Here is a 22,437-nt window from a genome sequence, read left to right on the forward strand (position 1 = left end):
ATTCAATTACCTCTCTTTCAAGGAAAGAAATGTCTTCATTGTCTTCCAGTTACCCTATAATGGTGTGATCCTTGTCAAGACTGTGGAGGCCCTCAACAAAAATATCACTGACAGTGAACACAGCAAGCAAGAAGAGAGAGATAAAGACCATGTGTGAGAAACTACAATAGTGATTGGGTAAAGGGAAAGGCAAAGAACTCTTCCCCCCATTACAAAATGTCAGAAAGACATAAAGTCCCCTATAGAATCCCTAGAACCTCCAAACACTCCACAGATAGGAAAAGAAAGATGGTTAAATGGTACCTGACATGACCAGGGGAATTTGGTTCAGCTCAATTTATGAGCAATGGGATATATATCCCACAACCACAAACATAGATTTATATACAGATCTATCCCCAAGCATACTCCATTGAATGACCCATGATTCAACTTCTACTACAAAAGAAATAGATTCTATAAGAAGTGAGAGAAAGGTAAAGGACAAACCTCCTCTGCAGAGTTCTGGAGAACTTAGAAATCCTTTCCCAGTTCCTTCATAACCATTTACTAAAAGAATCTAAAGATAGTTTCAGAAAGGAAGTTGGATTGAAGCACAAAAATAGAACTTGGAAAAATGAAGAATAGGTCCAACTGCTGTCAATATCCCTGCAACCTGATCCCAATGGTCTTTCTTCACACCTTGAGAAGAACAAACGTTGTCCACCTTCAAAAGTCTGAGAGAATAGAGAATAGTGCTGGGAGAAGATCATACCAATGCTAGACATGAAGATGGGAAAGAACTGATAATCCAATCATGGTTTCAGCAAGGATCCAAAAAATAGAAAGTCATCTTTCTTTTAAAGAGTATCTTAAATCAATCTCAAAGCAGTATGGAAAGGTGAGACAAAGATGTTTCCATGAATTCCACAATGAGGCTTGGTCCCTAATTGGATCTAGTTTTGCAAGACAAAGGTGAACTTCTCTATACCAGTATGTAGAGTAGAAGAAATTGTACAGTAACTTGCATCAAGTTTGCAAAGACTGTGATCCAAGAGGAGACTGATCTCTTTCCTGAAGGGAAAGGTGAGGAAGGATTCAAAGAATATCTCTCCATTCTTCACATTTTAAGGGATAAAGAAATATTCAAAGAGGCTGTTTTGCAAATTCTGAAACTCCTCTCCCAATCCCTATTCATATCAGCAGCCTAGACACTCCAAAGAATGAGTGTCCCTTAAGGGGTTTGAAGGGACTATGAGGGACCTGTGGGGGGTATATTTATAATGCTATAGCTCAGGGAGGCTAGGTGGCACAGTGGATAGAGTACCCACCCTGGAGCAGGAGTTCCTGAGTTCAAATCCGACCTCAGACACTTAATAATTATCTAGCTGTGTGGCCTTGGGCAAGCTACTTAGCCCCATTTGCCTTGCAAAAACCTTAAAAAAAATTAATCTATAATGCTATAGCTCACAGGCCCCTTGCAGTGTGCTTTCTGACCATAATTATTCATTTATATCAGTCAGCCATCTTTTAGAAAGAGATATTTATTAAGGTGCAATAGAAAGATCAATTGATAGAAAGTAACCATTTTGGGCAGCTAAGTGGTGCAGTGGATAGAGCACTGGCCCTGGGGTCAGGAGTACCTGAGTTCAAATACAGTCTCAGACACTTAATAATTACCTAGCTGTGTGGCCTTGGGCAAGCCTCTTAACCCCATTTGCCTTGCAAAAACCTAAAAAAAAAAAATGATTCTCTCCTCTTAACTGACATAGTGCAAAAGTAAACTATCTTGCTACCTCGGAGGGCACAACTGAGTCTTCTCAAACAATCTAAATATACCTTCTGTCGCATGTAGTTGAAGTGCTTTGTATTGATTGATTGATTGATGATTGATCAAATAAAAGGATCCTCTCTGGGTTAATACTTTCTGTGGGAGTAGGGCAACTGATTGATTTAATTGACTTCCACTTTTACAAAGAAAACAGTAATAAACTTCAATTGGGGAGGAGGAAGAGAGGTAAAGAAAAGACTTGTGCCTTGTCAGGAATAAAAAAGTGGAGAAAGGGAAAGAAAAGATAAGTTGTTTTCTTAAAACTGAAAAATAGATTTTTCCTGAATAGAAGAGAGATTCTTGCCTTCCAAAGAATCATATCATATAAACACAGATCAGAAATGAGATCATCCAATAAGGTCAGAAGAAAACTAAAAAAGTTGTAATAATTGGTGATTTCCTGCTTAGGGATGCTGAGACAACTATTTATTAATCTGATAAAAGGAATAGAAATCTTTTGTCTTTCTTGAGCAACTATCTAAGGTATAACTGAGAACCTTCTGTAGTTGTTCAGTCATTCAGTTCTATCTGAATCTTCATGACCCCATGGACCATAACACACTAATACTGTTCGTGGGATTTTTCTTGGCAAAGATACTGGAGTGGTTTGCCATTTTCTTCTCTGGAGAACAAAGAACCTTCTAAGACTTATCAAAACAAATGACAATTACCCACTTGTGGTAATTCACATCAACTCAAACATTATTACATGAAGAAACTAAAAATCATTGCCAGTGATTAGGAGGTCTTAGCTAAGAAAATGGAGATCACGGGGACACACGTTTTATTTTCTTGATCATTGCTCATTGAAGAAAAGGGATATAGATGAAAAAAATTGATTTAGGAGGTGAAAAACTTGCTAAGAAAATGGCATCTGAACGTCAGGTATGGACTTCTTGACTATGCTTTAAAATATAGGGATGACAGATTCCTGGTCAGTACACCTGCCACCCTCCCTTCCCTCCTCTCTCCCCATGGCAGTGAACAGTCTAATAAAAATTGTAGTCATGTTGTGAAAGAAGAATTAGAACTAAGGGGAAAGGAAAAAGTGAAAAAGAAAGGACCCCTATAGTTCCACCCCCATGTAGATGGCATTGTTTATAGCAGGTTTCTGAGGGTTAATCTTGATCTCTGAATAGCTGAGAGAAATGCATCCATCATAGTCGATAATCTCACGATGTTTTTGTTAATGTGAATGTTCTCTTGGTTCTGCTTACTTCACTCAGCATCAGTTCACACAAGTCCTTCCATGCTTTTCCAAAATCCAACCATTCATGATTTATAGAACAATAGCACAGAGTAAGTACAATTAGGAAAAAGAACAACTGAAACATCCAGAAATACATAAGAGAAAATCCTAGAGCCCTTAACTTCAAATGACTATGTATAGTTTAGGTGCAAACAGGAGGCACTAATGCAAAGAAGAAAAGTTCTCCTTATAAACATCACTGGGAGGTGTTGGAATAAAAGCCATGACTTTGTATATTTTAATAAGACAGATTCATGTGGGGAAATCAGGACCATAAGAGGAAAAGATGACGGAGAGCATTTGGGAAAAAGGTCAGTGAAAAAAGAAACAGAAAAGATTTTGTCATCAAAGTGCACAACAGACCACTCAAGCAGAAAAAGAGAGATGGAACATTTGGGAAGTCATCAACACATCTGGTACAGAGGCATGATTTAATAATGATGGGAAACTTCAATTATCTAGACATCTGCTGGGGCTTTTCTCTTCCAAAAGCAAAACAACTAATAACTTTGTGACCTACTTTACTGATAATGTTATCCTTCAAAAGATCAAGGATTCAATAAGAGGGAAGTCTTATTTTGAATTTGATCCACCAACAGAGAAGCATGAGTTTGGGGAATTAACATGATGGGAACCTTATAGTGGGAGGGCCACTCCCTGTTAAAATAGAGATAGAGAATAAGAGAAAATCTGGGCATAGTGTGACCTTAGCTCAGTTTTTGGGAAAGCAGATTTCAAAGGTTCAAAGAAAGGATAAGAATGATTCTACAAACTAAAATTGTAAAGGGGAAATCAGACCAAAAAAAGCTAGGAAATGCTCAAGAATAAAATTCTGAAGACCCAAAAGGAAAAAATTCCAATGTCGAAGAAAAATGAGTTCTGTCTGATGTAGATGAATATGGAGCTAACCAACCAACCTAGATTATTAAAGGGAATATACAGAAGATAAGAAGAGCAGTTAGGTGATAACAGTGGATAAAACAGTGGCCTTGCATTCCCAATAAGATCAGGGGTGAAACAAGGATACCCATTATCACCCCTACTATTCAATATCATATTAGAAATGTTAGCTTCAGCAATTAGAGAAGAAAAAGAAATTGAAAGAATTAAAATTGAGAAGGAAGAGACAAAACTCTCACTCTTTGCAGATGACATGATGGTATACCTAGAGAATACCAAGAAATCATCCAAAAAAACTACTGGAAACAATTAGCAATTTTATCAAAGTTGCAGTATATAAAATAAACCCTCATAAATTCTCAACTTTTCTATATATGCCTAGCAAGATACAGCAGGAAGAGCTAGAAAGAAAAATCCCATTCAAAGTAACCTCAGACAATATAAAATACCTGGGAGTCTATTTGCCAAGGCAGACTCAGAAACTTTTTCAAAACAATTACAAAACACTTCTCACACAAATTAAATCAGATTTAAATAACTGGGCAAACATCAACTACTCATGGATAGGTTGAGCTAATATAATAAAAATGACCTTACACCTAGGATAAGTAAAGAAATGGAAAGAAAACATCTAGTTTCCATTTCTAAATACACATAACAATAGTATTCACAACATAATAGCAAAAAGAATTTTATATTAAAGTGGTAGGAAAGACAAATGAACAGAAGCTTGAGTATCTAATGGAACAGGGATAGGAAAGGGTCAGGGTGGGAGTGGTGGTGGGAGGCTCCATAAGGCCCCTGAAGAATGGGTCCTAATTATAAGTACCTCCCAGCATCTTGGGTTTAATCTTAAACCTCACTGAGCTAAGACTGAAAAGTTCTTCTATATGAAATTATTCAGAATTCTTTGTCTGAGAACAAAGTCAATAACTGGGTCTTACCCAAAAGGTATAATCCACCAGTTTAGGGTTTGAGTATTATACAATTCAAATAGATAAAAAGGGAATTCTGACTGAGCTCTCTACAAGTCTGAAACTGAGAAAAATCTCCTGTTCAATCTCTATTTACATAAATAAAGTCTAGCAGAATTCTCTATTGGCTACAAATTGTGTTACATGAATTTGATGGAGTATTATTGTTCTGTAAGAAATCACAAGAAATAAAACTTCAGAGAAGACTGGAAAGATTTGCATGAACTAAATGAAGTGAGCAAAACCAGAAGAATATTGTATATACTAAGAGCAATATTGTGTGATGATCAACTATGTTGGACTTGCTCATCTCAGCAATACAGTGATCAAAGACAATTCTAAAGGACTTGTGATGTGGATGGTATCCAGAGAAGGAACCACGGACTCTGAATGCAGACCAAAGCTTGCTATTTTTGATTTTTTAAAATTTGTTTTATGTATTATGTTTTTCTCCTCTCATGTTTTTTTTCCCTTTTTGGTGTTTGATTCTTCTTTCACAAAATTATTAATATGGATATATGTTTAACATGGTTATAGCTATATAACCTATGTTTGCTTTCTGTCAGGGGAGAGAAGGAAGGAAGGAAGAAAAATGCTAAACTCTAAATCTTACAAAAAATAATTGTTGAAAACTATCTTTGCATGTAATTTGAAAAATAAATATCTAAAAATAGTTATCTTAATTTATATACAGATTTCTTAATATGGATTTCTATGTAACAAAAATATAATAGAAAAGACAGGAAAAATGCAAAAACAAACAAACAGAACTCTACATTCAGTATAATTACACAATGCATAAAATACCAAGAAATTAATCTACCAAGATACACAGAAATGCAAAACACTCTAAGAAATAAGAAGAGAGAAATTATTGAAATGGTTGAGTCATGACAATAAAATACAAATGACTATACTTTCTAAATTGATCTAAAGATTGTTACTATATCAATCAAATTATTAAAAAGATTTATACATAAACAAACTAAAAAATTCATTCAAATAAAAAAAATCAAGGTCTAGAATCTAAAGAAAATGAGAAAAAAGGACAAATGAAGGAGGTCCAGTACTAGACCTCAGATTATATTGTAAAACAATAGTTATAAAAATTATTTGGTATTCAATTAAAAAAAACAAAATAGCTCAGTGGAACAATTTAGGTGATAAAGAAATAGAAACAATCAAGAACAGCATTTCAGTGTTTGGTAGACCTATAAGTGTTAATGACTCAAAAAAAGATTCCCTTTTTGGTAGGGACTACTGGGGAAAAGTAGAAAGTAGTTTGTCAAAAATTGCATGTAGACAAACCTAACATTTACCACAATAAACTCAAATGAGTACATGTGCTGAATATAAAAGGTCGCAATAAAAAAAAGAGAAGAGAATGAAATCAGATACCTTTCTTGACTGTGTTTAGGGAAGTTATAGATCACAAAAACAATGATATACTGCATACAAGAAATATTTTTAAATATAAAGACAAAGAGAAAATGAAGGAAATGAAAAATTTTTTTGATTCACATAACTTTATAAAACTAGGATTTGTAATCATGAGCATTACTAAACTTAATTGTACAAGGGGTAGAGGGACTTATAGAAATAAATAGAATATTTGACTATATAAAACATAAAACTTTTGCACAAGTAAAAGTAATTGAAGACATAATTAGAAGAGAAATTATAGAATGGAAAGATGTTTGTATAAAATATAATTAAAATCTGATATATAAGGAATTAACATATTTAGCATCAAGGACTATTCCCCAATAGATAAGCAATCAAAGAAAAGTTTTCAAAAGAATTGAAAACTACAAATGGTCACATGAAACTATCCTCCAAATCAATCAGTCAATCAACAAAACCAAACATTGTCCTAAGCACTGACGGTATAAAGATTAAATTGAAAGTTCTTGCCCTCAAGAAGATTAAATTCTATAGGAAATGGCAAGTACATATAAGTGAAACTCTACTCCATTAGGAGGAACTGTTTAAGTATATACAAAATAAATCAAAATAATTTCAGGAGAAGACAGTAGTAGCTGGGGCAGGGGAGAAGGAAAGACCTTGTGTAGAAAGTAGTATTTGAGCTCAACTTTGAGAGAAATGAAGGATTCTAAGAGGGAGAGACAAGGAGAGAATGCATTCCAGACATAGGAGAGAGTCAATGCAAAGAGAAGGAAATAGCAGGTCATATGTGATCAGCAACAAAAAACAGTTTGATGTGACCACAGAATTTGTGAATTGAAGTAATCTATAATAAGCCCCCCAAAATAGATTAAAGTTAAGTTATTCAGGTCTTTAAAATGCCAAAGAGGGGTGGCTAGGTGGCATAGTGGATAAAACACCAGCCCTGGAGTCAGGAGTACCTGGGTTCAAATCCAGTCTCAGACATTTAATAATTATCTAGCTGTGTGGCCTTGGGCAAGCCACTTAACCCCGTTTGCCTTGCAAAAACCTAAAAAAAAAAAAAAAAAAAAAAAAAAACCACGCCAAAGAGGAGAATTTGTACTTGATCCTAGAAGTAATACGGAAGCCTCTTTAAATTTTTTGGCATGAGTATGACATTGTCAGACCTATGCCTTAGGAAAATTGCATTGTTGCCCATGTGGAATTTGTATAGTAGAGAGGAGAGAATTGAGACAGAAAGTTCAATGATGGGGGGAGGGTAAGGTGAGAAGTAAAGAGGATCTGAACTAGTATGTAGGCCAAGTGAGTGGAAAAAAAGGAGACAAATTTGAAACAGCATGGTGGTAGATTTAAAAAGACTTGGGAACTGATTGCCTATGTGGGGTAAGGAACAGTGACTGAGACTGAGAAATAAAAATTAAAACAGTTCTAAGGTTTCACTTTACACCACATGAGTTGGAAAAGATGACAAATACGGGAATAGAAGTGGTACAGCTTTTGCTTGAATACTTTAGTGAAAGAGAACCCAGTGCCTCTCAAAGTGCTTTTATATATATGCATATATATATATATGTATAAACACATACATATATATGTGTACATATATATAAAATTCTATATAAAATTTATTTTAATCATTTAAACAAAATAAATGAAATTTGTTCTATTTATTGAAATTAATTAAATTTATTCTATTTTTTTTAAATCTAATTTCTCTTCTTCCCCCACTGAAAAAAAAGAAGGGGGGAAAATTCTTATAACAAATATTCATAGTCAAGCACAACAAATTCCCATATTGTCCATGTCCCCAAAATATCTCACCCTGCATCCATCTCTTCTCTGTGGGTAGCTTGCTTCATCATCAGTCCTCTGGAATCACAGCTGGCTAGTGTTCATCAGAGTTCTCACTATGCCTCTATCAAGGATTCTATTAGGTTTTTTTGGCTGGTATAAAATATTCTAACCTTGGACCCATTGACTCTGTAATTTACTTAAGCTTCCAGATCTATATTTTTTCAGATGAGCTAATGTTTAGCCATGTCCTTCCCACCTTTTACTTATGAAATTGAGTTTTTAGAATCTAAATATTAGATTTTATATTAATCTCTGTTTAATTCTATCTCATCAAATTCAACCCAGTGTTTTTTTATGGGCTCTGTCTCTTTTCACCTACTATTAGCTAAGTATGTTCTCTAGTCCTTTATCCAAACCATTGATTACAATACTAAACAGGACAAAGCCAAGCACAGGTCCCTGGGACTTCTGTTAGAGACTTTCTTCCAATCTAATATGAAATGATTAATGACGCTTCACTGGGTTCAGATGCAAGTACATGTAACTGTAAATCATCTAGCCCACATCTCTCCATCTTTTCTATAAAAAAACAGCATGTGAAATTCTGTCAGATGCTTTGATGAAATCTAGGTCATCCTCAGCAGTATTAGCTCTACTACACTGATCTAATAAACCTGTTCCTAAAAAAGAGAAATGAGGGTGGCCTGGTATGTTCTTGGGAAAGCTCTGGATTGAGAATCAAATGGCCTAGGCATAGAACCACAGGATCTTATACTCATAAAATGTCAGAACCATAGGGATCTAGCATTATCTATGTGAGAGACAATCTGGGTTAAGTGACTTGCCCAGGACCATACAGATAGTTAGTATCAAGCGTCTGAACCTGGCTTAAACCCAGGTCCTTCTGACTCTAGGGCTGGTTCTCTATCCATTGCTTCACCTAGTTGCCTTATCACCATTTTTCAGTAGAAGGAAACTCTTAGAAAACTAACTAGTCCAAGGTTAAACAGCTAGTAAACTGCAGCAAGGAAGAGTTGGGCTCAGTGTGAAGGATGGAAAATCTATCAACACTGTCCATAAAACTGCCTTTGACACATGTAGTGAGCTCCCCATTCAATAGAGGCCATTAAATAAAGACAAAATGACCACCTGTCAGATTTACTTCAGAGGAGACTGTTGTCCAGGTTAGGTTGAACATAACGACCTCTGCAATTCCATTCAACTCTAAGTTTCTGTTGATTCTTCTCTGACACTAATGTGGGAACACCAAGGAAGTAACTTCCAGGATTGGTGACTGGTGTTAAAAAAAAGTGGGTGAGGGATGTAGATTTTGAGCACATCTGCAATAGACAGACAAAAGAAGTCCCTAGATCCCTTCAAGGTAAAACTCAACCTGCCTCCTACAAGAAACTTTCCCTGATTCCTCAAGGTGAGAGTGTGTTCTCTCAAATTTTCATGTAAGTTATTTTTTGCAAATCATGTTGTCCCAGATTAGAGGTAGCATAGAAGAGTGTGTATAAAGGGGTGACCTTGCTTTTTATAGCAGAAGCAGCTGGAGAAGCTTTTGCAGGTTTGTGGGTTGTGGCACTGGTCTCATCTAGTCAATCAGGGTTCCTGAACTCTATCTAGGGACATGGAAATAAATATGCAAAACATCAAAGATTGGAAGTGAAAAGCACAGGATGCCAATGGAACCTAAAACAGAACCTTGTCCCAATATCTAACTCAGAGACCAAGTCCATATCAAAATTTACTATAGGAAGTCCTCTGCAACTCTGATGAAAAAGGACCCTATTGAATTGTACTGACAAGTGAAACTAGTACAACACAAAAGCCAAATCCATGTCTGTTTTTCACTGGATGCATTATCATATGGAATTGGCCCACATTAGTCCACTGGAGAATTGAAGATAAGTCAAAGGTAGATTATATGGAATTTTTCCTTTTAAATCTGGCATGATGTTGGTTACTTTATTTTCTTAACTATTAATGCTGTTTGGCACCCTTATCCCATGGCTAAACACTGTACTAATTAAATTTCATCTACACCCATAATGAAGAAGCAAGAGACGATGAACATAGATGCTATTTCATAACAGTTCTCCCAAAATTTGACCTAACAGGTCTTGCCTTACCATAGCATCCATTCACCACACCTAAACAAAGGGCAACTATTGAGGCAAACTTAATGGATTGTTAAGTCTGTCATAAAGTGAGCAACATGGTGGAATGGTGGAATGAGAACAATTTGCTCCAATGACCTGGAAGGCAGCTGAAGCAGACATTGGGGAGTGCTTACAGCTTAGTCAAATACCAAAAACTCCAAGGTCATACACTACATCTTGGGCCATGCTCAGTTGTCTTCATTTTTGCCTTGCTACTGGACTTCGATGATACTGGAAGAGAGAGTGAGGCTGATGACTTTGCACAATTCTGCCTCGCTTAAATTTAATTCACTAGCGAGTCATGATAGAACCTCATGACGTAATTGGTCGTCTTCAAAAACAAAGGACAAACAACACCCTAGAAAGTGAAGTTCCCTTGTTCTCCATGCCAATATCATTATTCTATTGGATCAATGAATTCATAAAAGGCATGTATTATTCTTCCTCCTATCTTAAATATCTATAGCTGTAGAAATATATAGCATAGCTCCTCTCACCTGAATATGGAAAAAGACTGAAATACAAAGTATGTGTAAGCCACTCCTTTTATACGGACCAAGTTGCAGGATCTTCACAATATTGAATATAATACTGAGGTCAATATACATTGTATAACCAAAATGACAATGGAATAGTATACTTGAGGAATGTCTTAGAGGAGGGATCTGCCCAAACCATGTGGTTTGAAATTGATGATGGCCCATGGGAAGTGAACCCTGGATTAAATAGCAGAGAAAACCTAAAATGTGGGAAGACTCCGGCCAGTGACATTCTGGAGAAAAAAAAAAGACTATTACTCCACCATCTGCCCCCTCAACCTCTACCAATTAGAAAAGTGAAACAAAGTATTATCATAATAATACTAGATGTAGCACCTGAGGGCGGTGGGGGGGGGGGGGAGAGATTGTCCATGCAAATTTTAGGTAAGTGTGTTTGGGTCTATACTTTGTGGATATACTGACATCCTTTTGATTTGACCAATTCATGGGGAAAAAAATTTTGAAAATTAATGCCCTTGGTACTTTGCAATTTGGTTCCATTATTATGATAATAGACTTTCTCACATAAAAACATACACACATACACACCCAAACACACACACATACACACACATACATACACATACATACACCTGTGCTTTATTTCATTAGGCTTTATCTCCAGGGTGGGGAATTGGGCAACATAACCATTATAGTCCTTGTGTTATTGATACATAAGACCTTGATTTCCACATCTGTCACAAAACTTGGGAATTTCATTTGTTAGGTTCATACATGCATCACTAATACTTTGGTTGAGAAACCCTCATTATTCCATTCTTTTTTCCTGAGCTTTGTTTCCATGTCTTGAGGTTTTAGAAATTAAGAAGGTAATAGTGAATATGTCTGCAGCTATAGAAGGTTTTAATGACACTCTTGATGCTGTTTTTATCCTGTGACTAGAAGTAGACTCCCCTGACTCAGGTAGTGGTTTAGAGTCAAATGGCATTAGATCTGAAACTAGTACAAGGAGGTTTGTTCATTTATGAACATCATTTGTTGTTTCTATGTTGATAAAAATAAGTTAAGTCAAAATGTTACCAAGTTGAAAAACTTGATGAACGCAGACTTTGAGTAGTCTAGAGTTGGTGAAATCTAAAGGAATCTCAAAGAAACTTGGAGACAATTGTGAAGGATACAAAGGGCCCTAGGTCCAGGAAGAGACCTGTGGAATTTCTTAATATGAATATTCTTTTTAGAAATTCTGAATGGGGCGACTAGGTGGTAGGGACAGCTAGGTGGTGCAGTGGATAGAGCACTGGCCCTGGAGTCAGGAGTACCTGAGTTCAAATCCGGCCTCAGACACTTAATAATTACCTAGCTGTGTGGCCTTGAGCAAGCCACTTAACCCCACTGCCTTGCAAAATAAAAAAAAGAAATTCTGAATGATTTCTATTTATTGTAGTATGCTGCCTATTGGCTAGGTAATCTCTGCTATGGTGCTAAGTCTTAATGCATGAGATTTACTTAAAAAACCAAAGCTCCCCTTGTTTGGGGAGTCCGTTCGAGTGACAGCTGAACTAATAAACAATTTTCTTTTTCAATTAGTCCCTGAAGTTATTGATCCAATCTGTGAACCCCAAAGATGTGATACTCCCTGGACTGTGTTGGACTCCAGGTTGAGAAATTCTTAAACAATGTCCTTATTAGACTAAAAGTAACTAGGTGACACAGTTGATAGAGCATTGGCCCACTTTTCAGCTGTGTGATTCTGCACAAGCCACTTAATCCTGGACGAGAGAGAGAGAGAGAGAGAGAGAGAGAAAGAAGGGATGCTCTGTATATAATAACTACTGAACTATATTGTCTAATTGTTAATTTTTCTAATTATTGCCAGTGAATAGTGTAAAGGGGTACACTTTTTTTTGGTTTTTTTGCAAGGCAAATGGCGTTAAGTGTCTTGCCCAAGGCCACACAGCTAGGTAATTATTAAGTGTCTGAGGCTGGATTTGAACTCAGGTAATCCTGACTCCAGGGCCAGTGCTCTATCCACTGCACCACCTAGCCAACCCTACAGGTACACATTTTGACTTAAATATTTGAAATTTGTGGGGAAAACAAAAGAGTTGTCCTTAAAGTCAAGAAGACCTATATTCAAGTCTCACCACTGATACATACTGCATGACCCTGAGCAGGGCACCTAACCACTTATTTATGCCAATCAATTCTCTAAGTTTATAACTTCCAAATAATTCTTCCTTTGATAAAGAACACTTCTTCACTAATAGTTTTTTTAATTTAAATGTTTTATTTATTTGCTTATCCAACTATATGCAATGGTAGTTTTTATCAATCATTTTTTTTGCAAGGTTTTAAGTTTCACAATTTTTCTCCTTCCCTCCCCTCTCTCCCCCTTCCTTGTGACAAAAGCAATCTGATATAAGGTCTATATTTATAACTATGCTAAACATAGATCAATATTGAACATATTATGAGAGAAGACTATGATCCAAATGGAAGAAAGAAAAACATAAGAGAGAAAAAAGTGACATAAAAGATAAGACAAATTTTAAAAATTGAAGATTATAAGCTTTGGTCTTCATTTAAACTCCACAATTCCTTTTCTGGATATGGATGTTATTTTCCATTACAAGTCTTTTAAAATTGTCTTTGATTATTGTACTGCTGAAATAAACAAGTCCCTCATGATTGATCATCACCCCATGTTATTAGTATGTATAATGTTCTTCTGGTTCTGCTCATTTCACTTAGTATCAATTCATGCAAGTCTATACAGGACTTTCTGAAATCTCATCCCTCATGATTTCTTATAGAACAATAGTATTCCATCATATACCTATGTCACAATTTGTTCAGCCATTCCTCAATTTATATGGCATCCCCTAAATTTCCAATTCTTTATCTCTACAAAAAGAGATGCTATGAATATTTTTGTATGTGTGGAATTTTTACCCTTTTTCATGATCTCTCCAGAAAAACAGACCCATTAGTGGTATTGATGGATCAAAGGGTGGAACATTTTTATTATCATCCTTTGGGCATAATTCCAAATTGCTCTTTAGAAAGTTTGGATCAGGGGCGGCTAGGTGGTATAGTGGATAAAGCACCGGCCTTGGAGTCAGGAGTACCTGGGTTCAATTCCAGTCTCAGACACTTAATAATTACCTAGTTGTGTGGCCTTGGGCAAGCCACTTAACCGCATTTGCCTTGCAAAAAAACCTAAAAAGAAAAAAAAAATTTGGATCAGTTGGCAACTCCATTAACAATGCATTAGTGTCCCAGTTTTCCCATATCCCCTCCAAAATAAATAATTTCCCTTTCTGGTCATATTGGCCAATCTGAGAAATGTGAGGTGGTACCTCAAAGAAGTTTTTTTTTTTTATTAAAGATTTTATTTATTTTGATTTTTACAATTTTCCCCCAATCTTACTTCCCTCCCCCCACCCCCCACAGAAAGCAATCTGTCATGCTTTACTTTGTTTCCATGTTGTACATTGATCCAAATTGAATGTGATGAGAGAGAAATCATATCCTTAAGGAAGAAACATAAAGTATAAGAGATAGCAAGAGCAGACAATAAGATATCATTTTTTTTCTCTAAATTAAACATAATAGGGGCAGCTAGGTGGAGCAGTAGATAAAGCACCAGCCCTGGAGTCAGGAGTACCTGGGTTCAAATCTGATCTCAGACACTTAGTAATTACCTAGCTGTGTGGCCTTGGGCAAGCCATTTAACCCCATTTGCCTTGTAAAAACAAAAAACAAAAAAAATAAATTAAACATAATAGTCCTTGGTCTTTGTTCAAACTCCACGCTTCTTTATCTGGATACAGATGGTATTCTCCATTGCAGACAGCCCAAAATTGTCCCTGATTGTTGCACTGATGGAATGAGCAAGTCCATCAAAATTTGATATCACCCCCATTTTGCTGTTAGGGTGTACAGTGTTTTTCTGGTTCTGCTCATCTCAGCATCAGTTCATGCAAATCCCTCCAGGCTTCCCTGAATCCCCTTCCCTCCTGCTTTCTAATAGAACAATAGTGTTCCATGACATACATATACCACAGTTTGCTAAGCCATTCCCCAGTTGAAGGACATTTACTTGATTTCCAATTCTTAGCCAGCACAAACAGGGCTGCTATGAATATTTTTGTACAAGTGATGCTTTTACCCTTTTTCATCATCTCTTCAGGGTATAGACGCAGTAGTGGTATTGCTAGATCAAAGGGTATACACATTTTTGTTGCCCTTTGGGCATAGTTCCAAATTTCTCTCCAGGAAGGTTGGATGAGTTCACAGCTCCACCAACAGTGTAATAGTGTCCCAGATTTCCCACAACCCTTCCAACAATGATCATTATCCCTTCTGGTCATATTGGCCAGTCTGAGAGGTGTAAGGTGGTACTTCAGAGAAGCTTTAATTTGCATTTCTCTAATAATTAATGATTTAGAGCATATGACTATGGATTGCTTTGATCTCCTCATCTGTAAATTGCCTTTTCATATCCTTTGACCGTTTGTCAAATGGGGAATGGCTTTTTTTTAAAATATGACTTAGTTCTCTCTATATTTTAGAAATGAGTCCTTTGTCAGAATCATTAGTTGTAAAGATTGTTTCCCAGTTTACTACCTTTCTTTTGATCTTGGTTACAGTGGTTTTATCTGTGCAAAAGCTTTTTAATTTAATGTAATTGAAATCATCTAGTTTTTTGTTTTTTTTTTTTGGTGATGCTCTCCATCTCTTCCTTAGTCATAAACTGCTCCCCTTTCCATAGGTCTGACAGGTGAACTAGTACTTGATTTTCTAATTTGCTTATAGTATTTTTTTATGCCTAAATCCTGTATCCATTTGGATCTTATCTTGGTAAAGGGTATGAGGTGTTGGTCTAATTTAAGTTTCTTCCATACTAACTGCCAATTTTCCCAGCAGTTTTTATCAAAGAGAGAGTTTTTATCCCAATAGCTGGACTCTTTGGGTTTATCAAACAGCAGATTACTATAATCATTTCCTGCTATTGCACCTAGTCTATTCCACTGGTCCACCACTCTATTTCTTAGCCAATACCAAACAGTTTTGATGACTGATGCTTTAAAATATAATTTTAGATCAGATAGAGCTAAGCTACCTTCTTTTGCACTTTTTTTTTCATTAAGCATGTGGAAATTCTTGACTTTTTATTTTTCATATGAATTTACTTACCACTTTTTCTAACTCATTGAAAATAATTTTTGGGAATTTTGGTTGATTGGGAACTAAACAGGTAGTTTAGTTTTGGTAGAATTGTCATTTTTATTATATTAGCTCTACCTATCCATGAGCAGTTGATATTTGCCCAGTTATTTAAATCTGATTTAATTTGTGTGAGAAGTGTTTTATAATTGTTTTCAAAAAGTTTTTGAGTCTGCCTTGGCAAATAGACTCCCAGGTATTTTATATTGTCTGAGGTTACTTTGAATGGGATTTCTCAGAGAAGTTTTAATCTGCATTTCTCTAATCAACAATGATTTAGAGCAAATTTTCATATGACTATGAATGACTTTGATTTCCTTGTCTGAGGATTGACTTTCCATATCCTTTGACCAACTAATAGCTTCTTATAACAAAAAACTCCTGGTCCAGTTAATTAGTCCTTCAATGGCATATAAATTTCTTTTTTTTTTAGGTTTTTGCAAGGCAAATGGGGTTAAGTGGCTTGCCCAAGGCCACACAGCTATGTAATTATTAAGTGTCTGAGATCGGATTTGAACCCAGGTACTCCTGACTCCAGGGCCGGTGCTTTATCCACTGTACCACCTAGCTGCCCCTAGAATATAAATGTCTTGAGGGTAAGGACTCTTTTTCAATTGTGTTTTTATACTCAAAGACTCTAGCAAAGGACCTTAATAATAATAAAGTACACTAAGATTTGCAAAATATTTTACAAATATTCTCTCATTAATGCTGGGAGATTGAAATTATTATTATCCCTATTTTACAGATAAGAAAACTGAGGCTGAAATAAGTCAAATGAATTTTCCAGGGTCACATGAGTTTCTGAGGATAGTGAGTTTCAGACTCAAGTTACTCTAATGCCAAGCCTGGAGCTCTATTTATCAAGCTCTTAATTGTCTTGCCTGAAATAAGACCTTGAAAATAATAACTATCCCCTAAACTTAATTAGAATTAAAAATTAACAACTAATGTGTACAGTGCTTACTATATGGCAAACACTTTATAATAATTATCTCACTTGGTCCTCACAACCACTTCAGGAGGTAGGTGATTATTGTCATAATTTTATAGATGAGGAAATCAAGTCAAACAGGGGTTAAGTAATCTGACCAAGGATCATACAATTATTAAATATCTGAGGTCATATTTGAACTCAGGTCTGTCTGATTCCATTTCTAGTGATCTATACACTGAGTCACCTAGTTTTTGTTGTATTGAATGGTGAGATTGGAATTGGGAGAAAAAGAGAGGTACCAGAGAAGAATATGATGGGGATAGGCATTAACCAGAGGGGAAGGATTAATAATCCACTGGAGGGCTTTTCCCTGAGCCTATCCATGTTTCCCAAAGTATTTTGAGATTATCTTTGATATGATGGATTAGTAGTAGTATTTAAACATTTGGGGAATTTTTAACCATGAAATCACAGGAATAAATTTCCCAGACTATTACTTCCAAAATTATTCATTCTCACTAAAACATATCTGACAAGCATGCTGTTCTCCAGGTTCTGCTAGAAGAATTCCAATGAGGGGGAATTCACAAATTCCTAAGCTATTCCATCTCCCTTATAAATAGTACTAATTGTTGAAAAGCTTTTTTTCCTCTTATGTCTTTGGAACATGCCCTAAAAGACAACCTTGGGAGACTCTGACTGAGAAACTTCTCTGAACCAGGATTCGGTGGAAGGCAGAGATTTAGAGACAGAGTTTATAGAAAGGTGGTCACAAGAAGCAGGTGCAATTGAATGACTACCAGAACCTGAAAGTCATAGATTTCTAGGAGAAGCTAGTCCCCTTAAGATTGATTTCCAGTATGTGTAACCCCAGGGACTATAGAGAAAAGCAGACTCCCCTTGGTGAGATTAGTTTCTCTCTCTTTGAATTAATGTATGTTTTAATCTCATTTTCAAATTAAAGAGCACCTTTATTTATAATTTCATATTCTTTGGTCTTGTTTAATCTATTTGGCTTTCCTGACTTTTATTTATTATTTTTCTTAGATAAATAGATTTACTCACTCTTCTCTATTCATGATGGTCATTTGTGTAGTTAGAATTTCATGAGAGGGATTCAAAGTAACCTCAGACAATATAAAATACCTGGGAGTCTATTTGCCAAGGCAAACTGAGAAAATTTTTGAAAACAATTATAAAACACTTCTCACACAAATTAAATCAGATTTAAATAACTGGGCAAACATCAACTGCTCATGGGTAGGTTGAGCTAATATAATAAAAATGACAATTCTACCAAAACTAAACTACCTCTTTAGTGCCCAACCAATCAAAATTCCAAAAAAAAATTACTTTAATGAGTTAGATAAAGTGGTAAGTAAATTCATATGGAAAAATAAAAAGTCAAGAATTTCCAGGGTTTCAATTAAAATAAAGTGTAAAAGAAGGTGGCTTAGCCCTACCTGATCTAAAATTATATTATAAAGCATCAGTCATCAAAACTGTCTGGTATTGGTTAAGAAACAGAGTGGTGGACTAGTGGAATAGACTAGGTGCAATAGCAGGAAACAATTATAGTAATCTGCTGTTTGATAAACCCAAAGAGTCCAGCTATTGGGATAAAAACTTCGATTAAAAACTGCTAGGAAAATTGGAATTTAGTATGGAAGAAACTTAGATAAGATCCAAATGGATACAGGATTTAGACATAAAAAACAAGTTATAAGCAAACTAAAAGATCAAGGAGTAGTTTAACTGATAGATCTATAAGAAGGGAAGCAGTTTATGACAAGGAAGAGATGGAGAACATCACTAAAAACAAACTAGATGATTTTGATTACATTAAATTAAAAAACTTTTGCACAGACAAAACCACTGTAAACAAGATCAAAAGAAATGCAGTAAACTGGGAAACAATCTTTACAACTAACGTTTCTGACAAAGGACTCATTTCTAAAATATGCAGAGAACTGAGTCAAATTTAAAAAAAAAGTCATTCCCCAATTGACAAATGGTCAAAGGATATGCAAAGGAAATTTACAGATGAGATCAAAGCAATCCATAGTCATATGAAAAATAACTCTAAATTATTACTTATTAGAAAAATGCAAATTAAAGCATCTCTGAGGTACCAACTCATGAACCTCTCAGATTGGTCAATATGACCAGAAAGGACAATGATTAATATTGGAAGGGATGTGGGAAATCTGGGACACTAATACATTGTTGGTGGAGCTGTGAACTTATCCAGCCTTTCTGGAGAGAAATTTGGAATTATACCCAAAGGGCAACAAAAATGTGCATACCCTTTGATCCAGCAATACCACTACTGGGTCTATACCCTGAAGAGATGTTGAAAAAAAGGGTAAAAACATCACTTGTACAAAAATATTCATAGCAGCCTATTTGAGGTGGCAAAGAATTGGAAATCAAGTAAATGTCCTTCAACTGGAGAATGGCTTAGCAAACTGTGGTATATGTATGTCATAGAACACTATTGTTCTATTAGAAACCAGGAGGGGGGGGACGGCTAGATTGCACAGTGGATAGAGCACCAGCTCTGGAGTCAGGAGTACCTGAGTTCAAATCCGACCTCAGACACTTTATGATTACCTAGCTGTGTGGCCTTGGGCAAGCCACTTAACCCCATTTGCCTTGTAAAAAAAAAAACCTAAAAAAGCATGAAACCAGGAGGGATGGGAATTCAGGGAAGCCTGGAGGGATTTGCATGAACTGATGCTGAGTGAGATGAGCAGAACCAGAAAAACATTGTATACCCTAATAGCAACATGGGGGCGATGATCAACCTTGATGGACTTGCTCATTCCATCAGTGCAACAATCAGGGACAATTTGGGGCTGTCTGCAATGGACAATACCATGTGTATCCAGAGAAAGAACTGTGGGGTTTAATTTATTATTTTTATTATTATTAATTATCAATTTATTAATGTTTAATTTATCTTATTGTATGTTCTTGCTATCTCTTTTAAATTATGTTTCTTCCTTAAGGATATGATTTCTCTCTCATCACATTCAATTTGGATCAATGCATACCATGGAAACAATGTAAAGACTGGCAAATTGCCTTCTGTGGGGGCTGGAGGGAGGAGGGAAATAAGATCAGGGGAAAAATTGTAAAACTCAAAATAAATAAAAACTTTAAAAATTAATTAATCAAAAAAAAGTATTGTACTCTAATCTTGTCATTAAAGCCCTCATGAATATTGTCAAAAAAAAAAAAAAAGAATTTCATGGGAGGAATCAAAGTTGGCAGAGGTAAACCAACCATTACCCTCCTTTTGAGAGCAACCAGGAAAATTGGAGTGAATTCTGGGTTTGCCCTTAAAGTATTGCACCCCTAGATTCACAGATATCTGAACTACAGCGAAGAGCTAGAATTCTAACAGATTAGCTCTCAAGGAGTAGACAGTTTTACAGTAGATAGAATGGCAAGCCTCAAGGCAGGAAGATTGATTTTCCTGAGTTCAAATCTGACCTCAGACATTTACTGGCCATATAACCCTGGCCAGGGCACTTAATCATGTTTGCCTCACTTTCCTCATCTATAAAATGAGCTGGAAGAGGAAGTGACAAACTACTATATTATCTGCCAAGAGAGTCCCAAATGGAGTCACAAAGTGTTGGACATTACTGAAAACCAATAGGATCTCTCTCGAAGCTAGGCAAAGAAAGCAACAAATACTTAGTTGTAGATGCCCTCTTCCTGCTTCCCTCAAAGGCTGAAATCACAGACTACCTGGGGGTAGAGGATGAGGAGGGGGGAATCCTAGATGACATACTACATCTGAGTTACTTTTTTTTATTTAGACTGCATTCACATTTTCACTAACATAAAGCTTTAATTTGCTCATTTACAGCTTCTGCCCACCACTCCTGATTATGAACCCCTGGGGACTTACAAGAGCAAGTAAAAATCTTTCTTCAGTCTGACAGCCCTTTAAATACTTGAATATCTCTATCATGTCTTCCTCAGTCTTTTCTTCTCCTGTCTAAATGACTCCCATTCCTTCTACCAATACCCATACAGCATGGAGTCAAGGTTTTCCTGGTTGCCTTCTAAAAATGAATACTCTCCTTTTTATCAATGTCCTGTAATTCCCATAACTGAACAGAATACAGATTTATTGAAATAATGTTTTATTTTTTCCCCAATTACATGTAAAATTTTTTAACATTCATTTTTTGTTAATTTTGAGTTCCAAATTCTATCTCGCCCTCCCCACCCCACCCCAACTCCTAAGACAGTAAGCAATCTGACAGGTTATACATTTGCAATTGTAAAATATTTAAATATTAGTCATTTTGTGGAAGAAAATGAAAGGAAGAAAGGAAGGAGGAAGAAAGGAAGGAAGGAAGGAAGGAAGGAAGGAAGGAAGGAAGGAAGGAAGGAAGGAAGGAAGGAAGGAAGGAAGGAAGGAAGGAAAGAAGGAAGAAAGGAAGTCATTCATATTTGTTCTTGTGATATGGTTGTAACTGTGTACACTGTTCTCCTGGTTCTGCTCACTTCACTCTGTATCAGTTCATTCAAGTCTTCCCAGATTTTTTTGAAATTATGCTGCTCGTCATTTCTTAAAAGACAATAATTTTTCATTATAATCATATACCATGACTTTTTCAGTCATTCCCCAATTGATAGGTATCCCATCAGTTTCTAATTCTTAGCCAATTCAAAAAGAGCTGCTATAAATATTTTTTGTACAGATAAGTCCTTTTCCTTTTTTTTTATCTCTTTGGGATATCAAAAGGTATGCACAGTTTATAGGCCTTTAGGCATTGTCCCAAATAAGGTTCCTGTATGATTAATTTACAACTCTATCAACAATGCATTAGTGAGGGGCAGCTAGGTGGCGCAGTGGATAAAGCACTGGCCCTGAAGTCAGGAGTACCTGGGTTCAAATCCAGTCTCAGACACTTAATAATTACCTAGCTATGTGGCCTTGGGCAAGCCACTTAACCCCATTTGCCTTGCAAAAACCTAAGAAAAAAAAAAAAAACAATACACTAGTGAGAGGGGCAGCTACTTGGCACAGAGGATAGAACACTGACCTTGGAGTCAGAGGACCTGAGTTCAAATCCAGCTCAGATACTTAATAATTGCCTAGCTGTGTGACTTTGGGTAAGTCACTTAACCCCATTGCCTTAAATAAATTTTTTTTTAAAAAACCAATGCATTAGTGTTCCAGTTTCCCCATATTCCTTCTTACATTTATCATTTTCTTTTTCTGTCATATTATCCTACATGATGGGTATGAGGTAATACCTCAGAGCTGTTTTAATTTGCATTTGTCTTAACAATCATGATTTCTAGAGTATTGGATAGCTTTTATTTCTTTGTCTGAAAACTGCCTGCTCATATCCTTTGACCATTTGTCAACTAAGGAATGACTTATGATTGTATAAGTTTGACCAGTTCTTTATATATTTGAGAAATTAGACTTTTACCAGCTAT

At 36.0% G+C, this 22,437-nt stretch overlaps 1 long non-coding RNA gene across 1 annotated transcript in view; it reads right to left on the reverse strand.

Moving 5' to 3' along the window:
* Window positions 1-13,126: 13,126 nt before the first annotated feature.
* Window positions 13,127-22,437, reverse strand: part of LOC141513800 (uncharacterized) — a 94,051-nt gene continuing 84,740 nt past the window's right edge. The window contains exon 5 of the long non-coding RNA XR_012475880.1: window positions 13,127-14,018. This is a non-coding gene — a long non-coding RNA (uncharacterized LOC141513800). The remainder of the gene's footprint in view (window positions 14,019-22,437) is intronic.

Source organism: Macrotis lagotis, chromosome 2 (genome assembly GCF_037893015.1).
Source record: "Macrotis lagotis isolate mMagLag1 chromosome 2, bilby.v1.9.chrom.fasta, whole genome shotgun sequence".
Lineage (NCBI taxonomy): Eukaryota > Metazoa > Chordata > Mammalia > Peramelemorphia > Peramelidae > Macrotis > Macrotis lagotis.